The sequence below is a fragment of the Taudactylus pleione genome, unplaced genomic scaffold (assembly GCF_031769625.1).
Source record: "Taudactylus pleione unplaced genomic scaffold, aTauple2 ptg000587l, whole genome shotgun sequence".
NCBI lineage: Eukaryota > Metazoa > Chordata > Amphibia > Anura > Myobatrachidae > Taudactylus > Taudactylus pleione.
In genome coordinates this window covers 3,784,690-3,799,431 of record NW_028284989.1, presented here as the reverse complement: position 1 = coordinate 3,799,431, position 14,742 = coordinate 3,784,690, and positions in this window count along the sequence as shown.

The following is a 14,742-nucleotide window of genomic DNA, read 5'->3' as shown; positions in this document are numbered from 1 at the left end:
TCTCCTGGAGCTCAAACGGGGACGCCTCGCTCGCACAATCTCCCATGCTCTCCTGGAGCCCGGGCAGGGATGCCTCGCTCCTCTCCAGGAGCTTAAACAGGGATGACTCGCTCGCAGAATCTCCCATGGTCTCCTGGATCCCGGGCAGGGATGCCTCGCTCGCAGAATCTTCCATGCTCTCCTGGAGCTTAAACAGGGATGCCTCGCTTGTAGAATCTCCCATGCTCTCCTGGAGCCCGGGCAGGGACGCCTCACTTGCACAATCATCCATGATCTCCTGGAGCCTTGGTCAGGCTGCATTGCTCGCAGGATCTACCATGCTCTCCTGGAGCTTAAACAGGGATGCCTCGCTCACAGAATCTCCCATGCCCTCCTGGAGCCAGGGCAGGGATGCCTCACTCGCAGAATCTGCCATGCTCTCCTGGAGCTCAAACAGGGATGCCTCACTCGCACAATCTCCCATGCTCTCCTGGAACCCGGGCAGGGAAGCCTCACTCGCACAATCTCACATGCTCTCCTGGAGCCCGGGCAGGGATGCCTCACTCGCAGAATCTGCCATGCTCTCCTGGAGCTCAAACAGTGATGCCTCGCTCGCACAATCTCCCATGCTCTCCTGGAACCCGGGCAGGGAAGCCTCACTTGCACAATCATCCATGATCTCCTGGAGCCTTGGTCAGGCTGCATTGCTCACAGGATCTACCATGCTCTCCTGGAGCTTAAACAGGGATGCCTCGCTCACAGAATCTCCCATGCCCTCCTGGAGCCAGGGCAGGGATGCCTCACTCGCAGAATCTGCCATGCTCTCCTGGAGCTCAAACAGTGATGCCTCGCTCGCACAATCTCCCAAGCTCTCCTGGAGCCCGGGCAGGGATGCCTCGATAGCAGAATCTTCTATGCTCTCCTGGAGCTTAAACAGGGATGCCTCGCTTGCAGAATCTCCCATGCTCTCCTGGAGCCCGGGCAGGGATGCCTCTTTTGCAGAATCTCCCATGTTCTCCTGGAGCCCGGGCAGGGATGCCTCGCTCGCACAATCTCCCATGGTCTCCTGGATCCCGGGCAGGGACGCCTCGCTCTCAGAATCTTCCATGCTCTCCTGGAGCTCAAACAGGGATTCCTCGCTCACAGAATCTTCCATGCTCTCCAGGAGCTTAAACATGGATGCCTCACTCACAGAATCTTCCATGCTCTCTTGGAGCTTAAACAGGGATGCCTCGCTTGCAGAATCTCCCATGCTCTCCTGGAGCCCAGGCAGGGATGCCTCACTCGCACAATCTCCCATGCTCTCCTGGAGCTTAAACAGGGATGCCTCGCCGCAGAATCTTCCATGCTCTCTTGGAGCTCAAACAGGGATGCCTCGCTCGCACAATCTCCCATGCTCTCCAGGAGCCTGGGCAGAGATGCCTCGCTCGCAGAATCTTCCATGCTCTCCTGGAGCTTAAACAGGGATGCTTCACTTGAAGAATCTCCCATGCTCTCCTGGAGCCCGGGCAGGGACGCCTCGCTCGCACAATCTCCCATGCTCTCCTGGAGCCCGGGCAAGGATGCCTCACTCGCAGAATCTGTCATGGTCTCCTGGAGCTCAAACGGGGACGCCTCGCTCGCACAATCTCCCATGCTCTTCTGGAGCCCGGGCAGGGATGCCTCCCTCCTCTCCTGGAGCTTAAACGGGATGACTCGCTCGCAGAATCTCCCATGCTCTCCTGGAGCCCTGGCCAGACTGTGTTGCTCGCTGAATCTTGCATGCCTGTCCTGGAGCCCGGGCTCCAGGAGGGCATGTGAGATTCTGCGAGCGAGGCATCCCTGTTTAAGCTCCAGGAGAGCATGGTAGATCCTGCGAGCAATGCAGCCTGACCAAGGCTCCATGAGATCATGGAAGATTGTGCCTCGCTCGCACAATCTCCCATGCTCTCCTGGAGCCAAGGCAGGGATGCCTCACTTGCACAATCTTCCATGCTCTCCTGGAGCCTTGGCCAGGCTGCATTGCTCGCAGAATCTACCATGCTCTCCTGGAGCTTAAACAGGGATGCCTCACTTGCAGAATCTTCCATGGTCTCCTGGATCCCGGGCAGGGACGCCTCGCTCGCAGAATCTTCCATGCTCTCCTGAAGCTTAAACAGGGATGCCTCGCTTGCAAAATCTCCCCTGCTCTCCTGGAGCCCGGGCAGGGATGCCTCGCTCGCACAATCTCCCATGGTCTCCTGGATCCCGGCAGGGATGCCTCACTCGCATTATCTTCCATGCTCTCCTGGAGCTCAAACAGGGGCGCCTCGCTCGCAGAATCTACATTGCTCTCCAGGAGCTTAAACATGGATGCCTCGCTCGCAGTATCTTCTATGCTCTCTTGGAGCTCAAACAGGGATGCCTCGCTCGCACAATCTCCCATGCTCTCCTGGAGCCTGGGCAGGGATGCCTCGCTCACACAATCTCCCATGCTCTCCTGGAGCTTAAACAGGGATGCCTCGCTTGCAGAATCTCCCATGCTCTCCTGGAGCCCAGTCAGGGATGCCTCGCTCGCACAATCTCCCATGCTCTCCTGGAACCCGGGCAGGGAAGCCTCACTCGCACAATCTCCCATGCTCTCCAGGAGCCAAGGCAAGGATGCCTCACTTGCACAATCTTCCATGCTCTCCTGGAGCCTTGGCCAGGCTGCATTGCTCGCAGAATCTCCCATGCTCTCCTTGAGCCCGGGCAAGGATGCCTCACTCGCAGAATCTGTCATGCTCTCCTGGAGCTCAAACGGGGATGCCTCACTCGCACAATCTCCCATGCTCTCCTGGTGCCCGGGCAGGGATGCCTCGATTGCAGAATCTCCCATGGTCTCCTGGATCCCGGGCAGGGACACCTCACTCGCAGAATCTTCCATGCTCTCCTGGAGCTTAAACATGGATGCCTCGCTCGCAGAATCTTCCATGCTCTCTTGGAGCTTAAACAGGGATGCCTCGCTCGCAGAATCTCCCATGCTCTCCTGGAGCCCGGGCAGGGATGCCTCACTTGCAGAATCTTCCATGCTGTCCTGGAGCTTAAACAGGGATGCCTCGCTTGCAGAATCTCCCATGCTCTCCTGGAGCCCGGGCAGGGATGCCTCGATTGCAGAATCTCCCATGGTCTCCTGGATCCCGGGCAGGGATGCCTCGCTCGCATTATCTTCCATGCTCTCCTGGAGCTCAAACAGGGATGCCTCGCTCGCAGAATCTTCATTGCTCTCCTGGAGCTTAAACATGGATGCCTCGCTCGCAGAATCTTCCATGCTCTCTTGGAGCTTAAACAGGGATGCCTCGCTCGCAGAATCTCCCATGCTCTCCTGGAGCCCGGGCAGGGATGCCTCGCTCGCAGAATCTTCCATGCTCTCCTGGAGCTTAAACAGGGATGCCTCGCTTGCAGAATCTCCCATGCTCTCCTGGAGCCAAGGCAGGGATGCCTCACTCGCACAATCTCCCATGCTCTCCTGGTGCCCGGGCAGGGATGCCTCGATTGCAGAATCTCCCATGGTCTCCTGGATCCCGGGCAGGGACACCTCGCTCGCAGAATCTTCCATGCTCTCCTGGAGCTTAAACATGGATGCCTCGCTCGCAGAATCTTCCATGCTCTCTTGGAGCTTAAACAGGGATGCCTCGCTCGCAGAATCTCCCATGCTCTCCTGGAGCCCGGGCAGGGATGCCTCACTTGCAGAATCTTCCATGCTGTCCTGGAGCTTAAACAGGGATGCCTCGCTTGCAGAATCTCCCATGCTCTCCTGGAGCCCGGGCAGGGATGCCTCGATTGCAGAATCTCCCATGGTCTCCTGGATCCCGGGCAGGGATGCCTCGCTCGCATTATCTTCCATGCTCTCCTGGAGCTCAAACAGGGATGCCTCGCTCGCAGAATCTTCATTGCTCTCCTGGAGCTTAAACATGGATGCCTCGCTCGCAGAATCTTCCATGCTCTCTTGGAGCTTAAACAGGGATGCCTCGCTCGCAGAATCTCCCATGCTCTCCTGGAGCCCGGGCAGGGATGCCTCGCTCGCAGAATCTTCCATGCTCTCCTGGAGCTTAAACAGGGATGCCTCGCTTGCAGAATCTCCCATGCTCTCCTGGAGCCAAGGCAGGGATGCCTCACTTGCACAATCTTCCATGCTCTCCTGGAGCTTAAACATGAATCCTCGCTCACAGAATCTTCCATGCTCTCTTGGAGCTTAAACAGGGATGCCTCACTCGCACAATCTCCCATGCTCTCCTGGATCCCAGGCAGGCATGCCACGCTCACAGAATCTTCCATGCTCTCCTGGAGCTTAAACATGAATCCTCGCTCACAGAATTTTCCATGCTCTCTTGGAGCTTAAACAGGGATGCCTCGCTCGCAGAATCTCCCATGCTCTCCTGGAGCCCAAACAGGGATGCCTCGCTTGCAGAATCTCCCATGCTCTCCTGGAGCCCGGGCAGGGATGCCTCGCTCGCACAATCTCCCATGCCCTCCTGGAGCCTTGGCCAGGCTGCAATGCTCGCAGAATCTCCCATGTTCTACTGGAGCCCGGGCAGGGAAGCCTCGCTCGCACAATCTCCCATGGTCTCCTATATCCCGGGCAGGGATGCCTCGCTTGCAGAATCTCCCATGCTCTCCTGGAGCCCGGGCAGGGACGCCTCACTTGCACAATCGTCCATGATCTCCTGGAGCCTTGCTCAGGCTGCATTGCTCGCAGGATCTACCATGCTCTCCTGGAGCTTAAACAGGGATGCCTCGCTCACAGAATCTCCCATGCCCTCCTGGAGCCCGGGCAGGGATGCCTCACTCGCAGAATCTGCCATGCTCTCCTGGAGCTCAAACAGGGAAGCCTCACTCGCACAATCTCCCATGCTCTCCTGGAGCCCGGGCAGGGATGCCTCACTCGCAGAATCTGCCATGCTCTCCTGGAGCTTAAACAGGGATGCCTCGCTTGCAGAATCTCCCATGCTCTCCTGGATCCCGGGCAGGGATGCCTCGCTTGCAGAATCTCCAATGTTCTCCTGGAGCCCGGGCAGGGATGCCTCGCTTGCACAATCTCCCATGGTCTCCTGGATCCCGGGCAGGGATGCCTCACTTGCACAATCTTCCATGCTCTCCTGGAGCCTTGGCCAGGCTGCATTGCTCGCAGAATCTCCCATGCTCTCCTTGAGCCCGGGCAAGGATGCCTCACTCGCAGAATCTGTCATGCTCTCCTGGAGCTCAAACGGGGACGCCTCGCTCGCACAATCTCCCATGCTCTCCTGGAGCCCGGGCAGGGATGCCTCGCTCCTCTCCAGGAGCTTAAACAGGGATGACTCGCTCGCAGAATCTCCCATGGTCTCCTGGATCCCGGGCAGGGATGCCTCGCTCGCAGAATCTTCCATGCTCTCCTGGAGCTTAAACAGGGATGCCTCGCTTGTAGAATCTCCCATGCTCTCCTGGAGCCCGGGCAGGGACGCCTCACTTGCACAATCATCCATGATCTCCTGGAGCCTTGGTCAGGCTGCATTGCTCGCAGGATCTACCATGCTCTCCTGGAGCTTAAACAGGGATGCCTCGCTCACAGAATCTCCCATGCCCTCCTGGAGCCAGGGCAGGGATGCCTCACTCGCAGAATCTGCCATGCTCTCCTGGAGCTCAAACAGGGATGCCTCACTCGCACAATCTCCCATGCTCTCCTGGAACCCGGGCAGGGAAGCCTCACTCGCACAATCTCACATGCTCTCCTGGAGCCCGGGCAGGGATGCCTCACTCGCAGAATCTGCCATGCTCTCCTGGAGCTCAAACAGTGATGCCTCGCTCGCACAATCTCCCATGCTCTCCTGGAACCCGGGCAGGGAAGCCTCACTTGCACAATCATCCATGATCTCCTGGAGCCTTGGTCAGGCTGCATTGCTCACAGGATCTACCATGCTCTCCTGGAGCTTAAACAGGGATGCCTCGCTCACAGAATCTCCCATGCCCTCCTGGAGCCAGGGCAGGGATGCCTCACTCGCAGAATCTGCCATGCTCTCCTGGAGCTCAAACAGTGATGCCTCGCTCGCACAATCTCCCAAGCTCTCCTGGAGCCCGGGCAGGGATGCCTCGATAGCAGAATCTTCTATGCTCTCCTGGAGCTTAAACAGGGATGCCTCGCTTGCAGAATCTCCCATGCTCTCCTGGAGCCCGGGCAGGGATGCCTCTTTTGCAGAATCTCCCATGTTCTCCTGGAGCCCGGGCAGGGATGCCTCGCTCGCACAATCTCCCATGGTCTCCTGGATCCCGGGCAGGGACGCCTCGCTCTCAGAATCTTCCATGCTCTCCTGGAGCTCAAACAGGGATTCCTCGCTCACAGAATCTTCCATGCTCTCCAGGAGCTTAAACATGGATGCCTCACTCACACAATCTCCCATGCTCTCCAGGAGCCTGGGCAGAGATGCCTCGCTCGCAGAATCTTCCATGCTCTCCTGGAGCTTAAACAGGGATGCTTCACTTGAAGAATCTCCCATGCTCTCCTGGAGCCCGGGCAGGGACGCCTCGCTCGCACAATCTCCCATGCTCTCCTGGAGCCCGGGCAAGGATGCCTCACTCGCAGAATCTGTCATGGTCTCCTGGAGCTCAAACGGGGACGCCTCGCTCGCACAATCTCCCATGCTCTTCTGGAGCCCGGGCAGGGATGCCTCCCTCCTCTCCTGGAGCTTAAACGGGATGACTCGCTCGCAGAATCTCCCATGCTCTCCTGGAGCCCTGGCCAGACTGTGTTGCTCGCTGAATCTTGCATGCCTGTCCTGGAGCCCGGGCTCCAGGAGGGCATGTGAGATTCTGCGAGCGAGGCATCCCTGTTTAAGCTCCAGGAGAGCATGGTAGATCCTGCGAGCAATGCAGCCTGACCAAGGCTCCATGAGATCATGGAAGATTGTGCCTCGCTCGCACAATCTCCCATGCTCTCCTGGAGCCAAGGCAGGGATGCCTCACTTGCACAATCTTCCATGCTCTCCTGGAGCCTTGGCCAGGCTGCATTGCTCGCAGAATCTACCATGCTCTCCTGGAGCTTAAACAGGGATGCCTCACTTGCAGAATCTTCCATGGTCTCCTGGATCCCGGGCAGGGACGCCTCGCTCGCAGAATCTTCCATGCTCTCCTGAAGCTTAAACAGGGATGCCTCGCTTGCAAAATCTCCCCTGCTCTCCTGGAGCCCGGGCAGGGATGCCTCGCTCGCACAATCTCCCATGGTCTCCTGGATCCCGGCAGGGATGCCTCACTCGCATTATCTTCCATGCTCTCCTGGAGCTCAAACAGGGGCGCCTCGCTCGCAGAATCTACATTGCTCTCCAGGAGCTTAAACATGGATGCCTCGCTCGCAGTATCTTCTATGCTCTCTTGGAGCTCAAACAGGGATGCCTCGCTCGCACAATCTCCCATGCTCTCCTGGAGCCTGGGCAGGGATGCCTCGCTCACACAATCTCCCATGCTCTCCTGGAGCTTAAACAGGGATGCCTCGCTTGCAGAATCTCCCATGCTCTCCTGGAGCCCAGTCAGGGATGCCTCGCTCGCACAATCTCCCATGCTCTCCTGGAACCCGGGCAGGGAAGCCTCACTCGCACAATCTCCCATGCTCTCCAGGAGCCAAGGCAAGGATGCCTCACTTGCACAATCTTCCATGCTCTCCTGGAGCCTTGGCCAGGCTGCATTGCTCGCAGAATCTCCCATGCTCTCCTTGAGCCCGGGCAAGGATGCCTCACTCGCAGAATCTGTCATGCTCTCCTGGAGCTCAAACGGGGATGCCTCACTCGCACAATCTCCCATGCTCTCCTGGTGCCCGGGCAGGGATGCCTCGATTGCAGAATCTCCCATGGTCTCCTGGATCCCGGGCAGGGACACCTCGCTCGCAGAATCTTCCATGCTCTCCTGGAGCTTAAACATGGATGCCTCGCTCGCAGAATCTTCCATGCTCTCTTGGAGCTTAAACAGGGATGCCTCGCTCGCAGAATCTCCCATGCTCTCCTGGAGCCCGGGCAGGGATGCCTCACTTGCAGAATCTTCCATGCTGTCCTGGAGCTTAAACAGGGATGCCTCGCTTGCAGAATCTCCCATGCTCTCCTGGAGCCCGGGCAGGGATGCCTCGATTGCAGAATCTCCCATGGTCTCCTGGATCCCGGGCAGGGATGCCTCGCTCGCATTATCTTCCATGCTCTCCTGGAGCTCAAACAGGGATGCCTCGCTCGCAGAATCTTCATTGCTCTCCTGGAGCTTAAACATGGATGCCTCGCTCGCAGAATCTTCCATGCTCTCTTGGAGCTTAAACAGGGATGCCTCGCTCGCAGAATCTCCCATGCTCTCCTGGAGCCCGGGCAGGGATGCCTCGCTCGCAGAATCTTCCATGCTCTCCTGGAGCTTAAACAGGGATGCCTCGCTTGCAGAATCTCCCATGCTCTCCTGGAGCCAAGGCAGGGATGCCTCACTTGCACAATCTTCCATGCTCTCCTGGAGCTTAAACATGAATCCTCGCTCACAGAATCTTCCATGCTCTCTTGGAGCTTAAACAGGGATGCCTCACTCGCACAATCTCCCATGCTCTCCTGGATCCCAGGCAGGCATGCCACGCTCACAGAATCTTCCATGCTCTCCTGGAGCTTAAACATGAATCCTCGCTCACAGAATTTTCCATGCTCTCTTGGAGCTTAAACAGGGATGCCTCGCTCGCAGAATCTCCCATGCTCTCCTGGAGCCCAAACAGGGATGCCTCGCTTGCAGAATCTCCCATGCTCTCCTGGAGCCCGGGCAGGGATGCCTCGCTCGCAAAATCTCCCATGCCCTCCTGGAGCCTTGGCCAGGCTGCAATGCTCGCAGAATCTCCCATGTTCTACTGGAGCCCGGGCAGGGAAGCCTCGCTCGCACAATCTCCCATGGTCTCCTATATCCCGGGCAGGGATGCCTCGCTTGCAGAATCTCCCATGCTCTCCTGGAGCCCGGGCAGGGACGCCTCACTTGCACAATCGTCCATGATCTCCTGGAGCCTTGCTCAGGCTGCATTGCTCGCAGGATCTACCATGCTCTCCTGGAGCTTAAACAGGGATGCCTCGCTCACAGAATCTCCCATGCCCTCCTGGAGCCCGGGCAGGGATGCCTCACTCGCAGAATCTGCCATGCTCTCCTGGAGCTCAAACAGGGAAGCCTCACTCGCACAATCTCCCATGCTCTCCTGGAGCCCGGGCAGGGATGCCTCACTCGCAGAATCTGCCATGCTCTCCTGGAGCTTAAACAGGGATGCCTCGCTTGCAGAATCTCCCATGCTCTCCTGGATCCCGGGCAGGGATGCCTCGCTTGCAGAATCTCCAATGTTCTCCTGGAGCCCGGGCAGGGATGCCTCGCTTGCACAATCTCCCATGGTCTCCTGGATCCCGGGCAGGGATGCCTCACTTGCACAATCTTCCATGCTCTCCTGGAGCCTTGGCCAGGCTGCATTGCTCGCAGAATCTCCCATGCTCTCCTTGAGCCCGGGCAAGGATGCCTCACTCGCAGAATCTGTCATGCTCTCCTGGAGCTCAAACGGGGACGCCTCGCTCGCACAATCTCCCATGCTCTCCTGGAGCCCGGGCAGGGATGCCTCGCTCCTCTCCAGGAGCTTAAACAGGGATGCCTCGCTCACAGAATCTTCCATGCTCTCCTGGAGCTTAAACATGGATGCCTCACTCGCAGAATCTTCCATGCTCTCTTGGAGCTTAAACAGGGATGCCTCGCTCGCAGAATCTCCCAAGCTCTCCTGGAGCCCGGGCAGGGATGCCTCGCTCGCAGAATCCTCCATGCTCTCCTGGAGCTTAAACAGGGATGCCTCGCTTGCAGAATCTCCCATGCTCTCCTGGAGCCCGGGCAGGGACGCCTCACTTGCAAAATCTTCCATGCTCTCCTGGAGCTCAAACAGGGATGCCTCGCTCGCAGAATCCTCCATGCTCTCCTGGAGCTTAAACAGGGGTGCCTCGCTCGCAGATTCTCCCATGCCCTCCTGGAGCCCAGGCAGGGATGCCTCGCTCCTCTCCTGGAGCTTAAACACGGATGACTCGCTCGCTGAATCTCCCATGCTCTCCTGGAGCCCTGGCCAGGCTGTGTTGCTCGCTGAATCTTGCATGCCTGTCCTGGAGCCCTGGCTGGGACACCTAGTCCACACGGATCTCTTTCTGGCTCTCTCTCTCACCTCTTTGCCATTTGTGAATCCGCCCGAGGAATTCCCCCAGACGTCACGGCATTGCTGCTGCGCGCCACTTTTTGCGGGGGCAACGGCAGATTTTACCTGACCTCCTGGAACTGCATCCCGGCATTGGGCCCATTTTCAAAACCTCATCGAGACTTCCGGAGGTTGCAGTTCCCCTGTCTGGCCGGAATACCTCGCTAGCAGAATCTCACATGCACTCCTGGAGCCCTGGCCAGGCTGTGTTGCTCGCAGAATATCCCATGCTCTCCTGGAGCCCGGGCAGGGATGCCTCGCTCGCACAATCTCACATGCTCTCCTGGAGATTAAACAGGGATGCCTCGCTCGCAGAATCTCCCATGCTCTCCTGGATCCCGTGCAGGGATGCCTCGCTCGCAGAATCTCCCATGGTCTCCTGGATCCCGGGCAGGGATGCCTCGCTCGCAGAATCTTCCATGCTCTCCTGGTGCTTAAACAGGGATGCCTCACTTGCAGAATCTCCCATGCTCTCCTGGAGCCCGGGCAGGGACGCCTCACTTGCACAATCATCCATGATCTCCTGGAGCCTTGGTCAGGCTGCATTGCTCGCAGGATCTACCATGCTCTCCTTGAGCTTAAACAGGGATGCCTCGCTCACAGAATCTCCCATGCCCTCCTGGAGCCAGGGCAGGGATGCCTCACTCGCAGAATCTACATTGCTCTCCAGGAGCTTAAACATGGTTGCCTCGCTCGCAGAATCTCCCATGCTCTCCTGGAGCCCGGGCAGGGATGCCTCACTTGCAGAATCTTCCATGCTGTCCTGGAGCTTAAACAGGGATGCCTCGCTTGCAGAATCTCCCATGCTCTCCTGGAGCCCGGGCAGGGATGCCTCGATTGCAGAATCTCCCATGGTCTCCTGTTACCCGGGCAGGGAAGCCTCACTCGCACAATCTCCCATGCTCTCCTGTTACCCGGGCAGGGAAGCCTCACTCGCACAATCTCCCATGCTCTCCTGGAGCCAAGGCAGGGATACCTCACTTGCACAATCTTCCATGATCTCCTGGAGCCTTGGCCAGGCTGCATTGCTCGCAGAATCTTCCATGCTCTCTTGGAGCTTAAACAGGGATGCCTCGCTCGCAGAATCTCCCATGCTCTCCTGGAGCCCGGGCAGGGATGCCTCGCTCGCAGAATCGTCCATGCTCTCCTGGAGCTTAAACAGGGATGCCTCGCTTGCAGAATCTCCCATGCTCTCCTGGAGCCCAGACAGGGATGCCTCACTCACACAATCTCCCATGCTCTCCTGGAGCCAAGGTAGGAATGCCTCACTTGCACAATCTTCCATGCTCTACTAGAGCCTTGGCCAGGCTGCATTGCTCGCAGAATCTACCATGCTCTCCTATAGCTTAAACAGGGATGCCTCACTTGCAGAATCTCCCATGTTCTCCTGGAGCCCGGGCAGGGATGCCTCGCTCGCACAATCTCCCATGGTCTCCTGGATCCCGGGCAGGGACGCCTCGCTTGCAGAATCTTCCATGCTCTCCTGGAGCTCAAACAGGGATGCCTCACTCGCAGAATCTTCCATGCTCTCCAGGAGCTTAAACATGGATGCCTCGCTCGCAGAATCTCCCATGCTCTCCTGGAGCCCGGGCAGGGATGCCTCACTTGCAAAATCTTCCATGCTCACCTGGATCCCGGGCAGGGATGCCTCGCTTGCAGAATCTCCCATGTTCTCCTGGAGCCCGGGCAGGGATGCCTCGCTTGCATTATCTTCCATGCTCTCCTGGAGCTCAAACAGGGATGCCTCGCTCGCAGAATCTACATTGCTCTCCAGGAGCTTAAACATGGATGCCTCGCTCGCAGAATCTTCCATGCTCTCTTGGAGCTCAAACAGGGATGCCTCGCTCGCAGAATCTTCCATACTCTGCAGGAGCTTAAACATGGATGCCTCGCTCGCAGAATCTCCCATGTTCTACTGGAGCCAGGGCAGGGATGCCTCACTCGCAGAATCTGCCATGCTCTCCTGGAACCCGGGCAGGGAAGCCTCACTCGCACAATCTCCCATGCTCTCCTGGAGCCCGGGCAGGGATGCCTCACTCGCAGAATCTGCCATGCTCTCCTGGAGCTCAAACAGTGATGCCTCGCTCGCACAATCTCCCATGCTCTCCTGGAACCCGGGCAGGGAAGCCTCACTTGCACAATCAATCATCCATGATCTCATGGAGCCTTGGTCAGGCTGCATTGCTCACAGGATCTACCATGCTCTCCTGGAGCTTAAACAGGGATGCCTCGCTCGCAGAATCTCCCATGCCCTCCTGGAGCCTTGGCCAGGCTGCATTGCTCACAGAATCTTCCATGCTGTCCTGGAGCTTAAACAGGGATGCCTCACTTGCAGAATCTCCCATGCTCTCCTGGAGCCCGGGCAGGGATGCCTCGATTGCAGAATCTCCCATGGTCTCCTGGATCCTGGGCAGGGATGCCTCGCTCGCATTATCTTCCATGCTCTCCTGGAGCTCAAACAGGGATGCCTCGCTCGCAGAATCTTCATTGCTCTCCTGGAGCTTAAACATGGATGCATCGCTCGCAGAATCTTCCATGCTCTCTTGGAGCTTAAACAGGGATGCCTCGCTCGCAGAATCTCCCATGCTCTCCTGGAGCCCTGGCATGGATGACTCGCTCGCAGAATCTTCCATGCTCTCTTGGAGCTTAAACAGGGATGCCTCGCTTGCAGAATCTCCCATGCTCTCCTGGAGCCCGGGCAGGGATGCCTCGATTGCAGAATCTCCTATGGTCTCCTGGATCCCGGGCAGGGATGCCTCGCTCGCATTATCTTCCATGCTCTCCTGGAGCTCAAACAGGGATGCCTCACTCGCAGAATCTCCCATGATCTCCTGGAGCCCGGGCAGAGATGCCTCGCTCGCACAATCTCCCATGCTCTCCTGGAACCCGGGCAGGGAAGCCTCACTCGCACAATCTCCCATGCTCTCCTGGAGCCCGGGCAGGGATGCCTCACTCACAGAATCTGCCATGCTCTCCTGGAGCTCAAACAGTGATGCCTCGCTCGCACAATCTCCCATGCTCTCCTGGAACCCGGGCAGGGATGCCTCGATTGCAGAATCTTCCATGCTGTCCTGGAGCTTAAACAGGGATGCCTCGCTCGTAGAATCTTCATTGCTCTCCTGGAGCTTAAACATGGATGCCTCACTCGCAGAATCTTCCATGCTCTCTTGGAGCTTAAACAGGGATGCCTCACTTGCAGAATCTCCCATGTTCTCCTGGAGCCCGGGCAGGGATGCCTCGCTCGCACAATCTCCCATGGTCTCCTGGATCCCGGGCAGGGACGCCTCGCTCGCAGAATCTCCATTTGCTCTCCAGGAGCCAAGGCAGGGATGCCTCACTTGCACAATCTTCCATGCTCTACTAGAGCCTTGGCCAGGCTGCATTGCTCGCAGAATCTTCCATGCTCTCCTGGAGCTCAAACATGGATGCCTCACTCGCAGAATCTTCCATGCTCTCAAGGAGCTCAAACAGGGACGCCTCGCTCGCTGAATCTCCCATGCTCTCCTGGAGCCAATGCAGGGATGCCTCACTTGCACAATCTTCCATGCTCTCCTGGAGCCTTGGCCAGGCTGCATTGCTCGCAGAATCTACCATGCTCTCCTGGAGCTTAAACAGGGATGCCTCACTTGCAGAATCTCCCATGTTCTCCTGGAGCCCGGGCAGGGATGCCTCGCTCGCACAATCTCCCATGGTCTCCTGGATCCCGGGCAGGGACGCCTCGCTCTCAGAATCTTCCATGCTCTCCTGGAGCTCAAACATGGATGCCTCACTCGCAGAATCTTCCATGCTCTCCTGGAGCTTAAACAGGGATGCCTCGCTTGCCGAATCTCCCATGCTCTCCTGGAGCCCGGGCAGGGATGCCTCATTTGCAGAATCTCCCATGTTCTCCTGGAGCCCGGGCAGGGATGCCTTGCTCGCACAATCTCCCATGCTCTCCTGGAACCTGGGCAGGGAAGCCTCACTCGCACAATCTCCCATGCTCTCCTGGAGCCAAGGCAGGGATGCCTCACTTGCACAATATTCCTTGCTCTCCTGGAGCCTTGGCCAGGCTGCATTGCTCGCAGAATCTACCATGCTCTCCTGGAGCTTAAACAGGGATGCCTCGCTCGCACAATCTCCCATGGTCTCCTGGATCCTGGGCAGGGACGCCTCATTTGCAGAATCTCCCATGTTCTCCTGGAGCCCGGGCAGGGATGCTTCGTTCGCACAATCTCCCATGGACTCCTGGATCCCAGGCAGGGAAGCCTCGCTCGCATTATCTTCTATGCTCTCCTGGAGCTCAAACAGGGATGCCTCGCTCGCAGAATCTTCATTGCTCTCCTGGAGTTTAAACATGCATGCCTCGCTCGCAGAATCTCCCATGCCCTCCTGGAGCCCGGGCAGGGATGCCTCACTCGCAGAATCTGCCATGCTCTCCTGGAGCTCAAACAGGGATGCCTCGCTCGCACAATCTCCCATGCTCTCCTGGAACCCGGGCAGGGAAGCCTCACTCGCACAATCTCCCATGCTCTCCTGGAGCCCAGGCAGGGATGCCTCGCTCGCACAATCTCCCATGCTCTCCTGGAACCCGGGCAGGGAAGCCT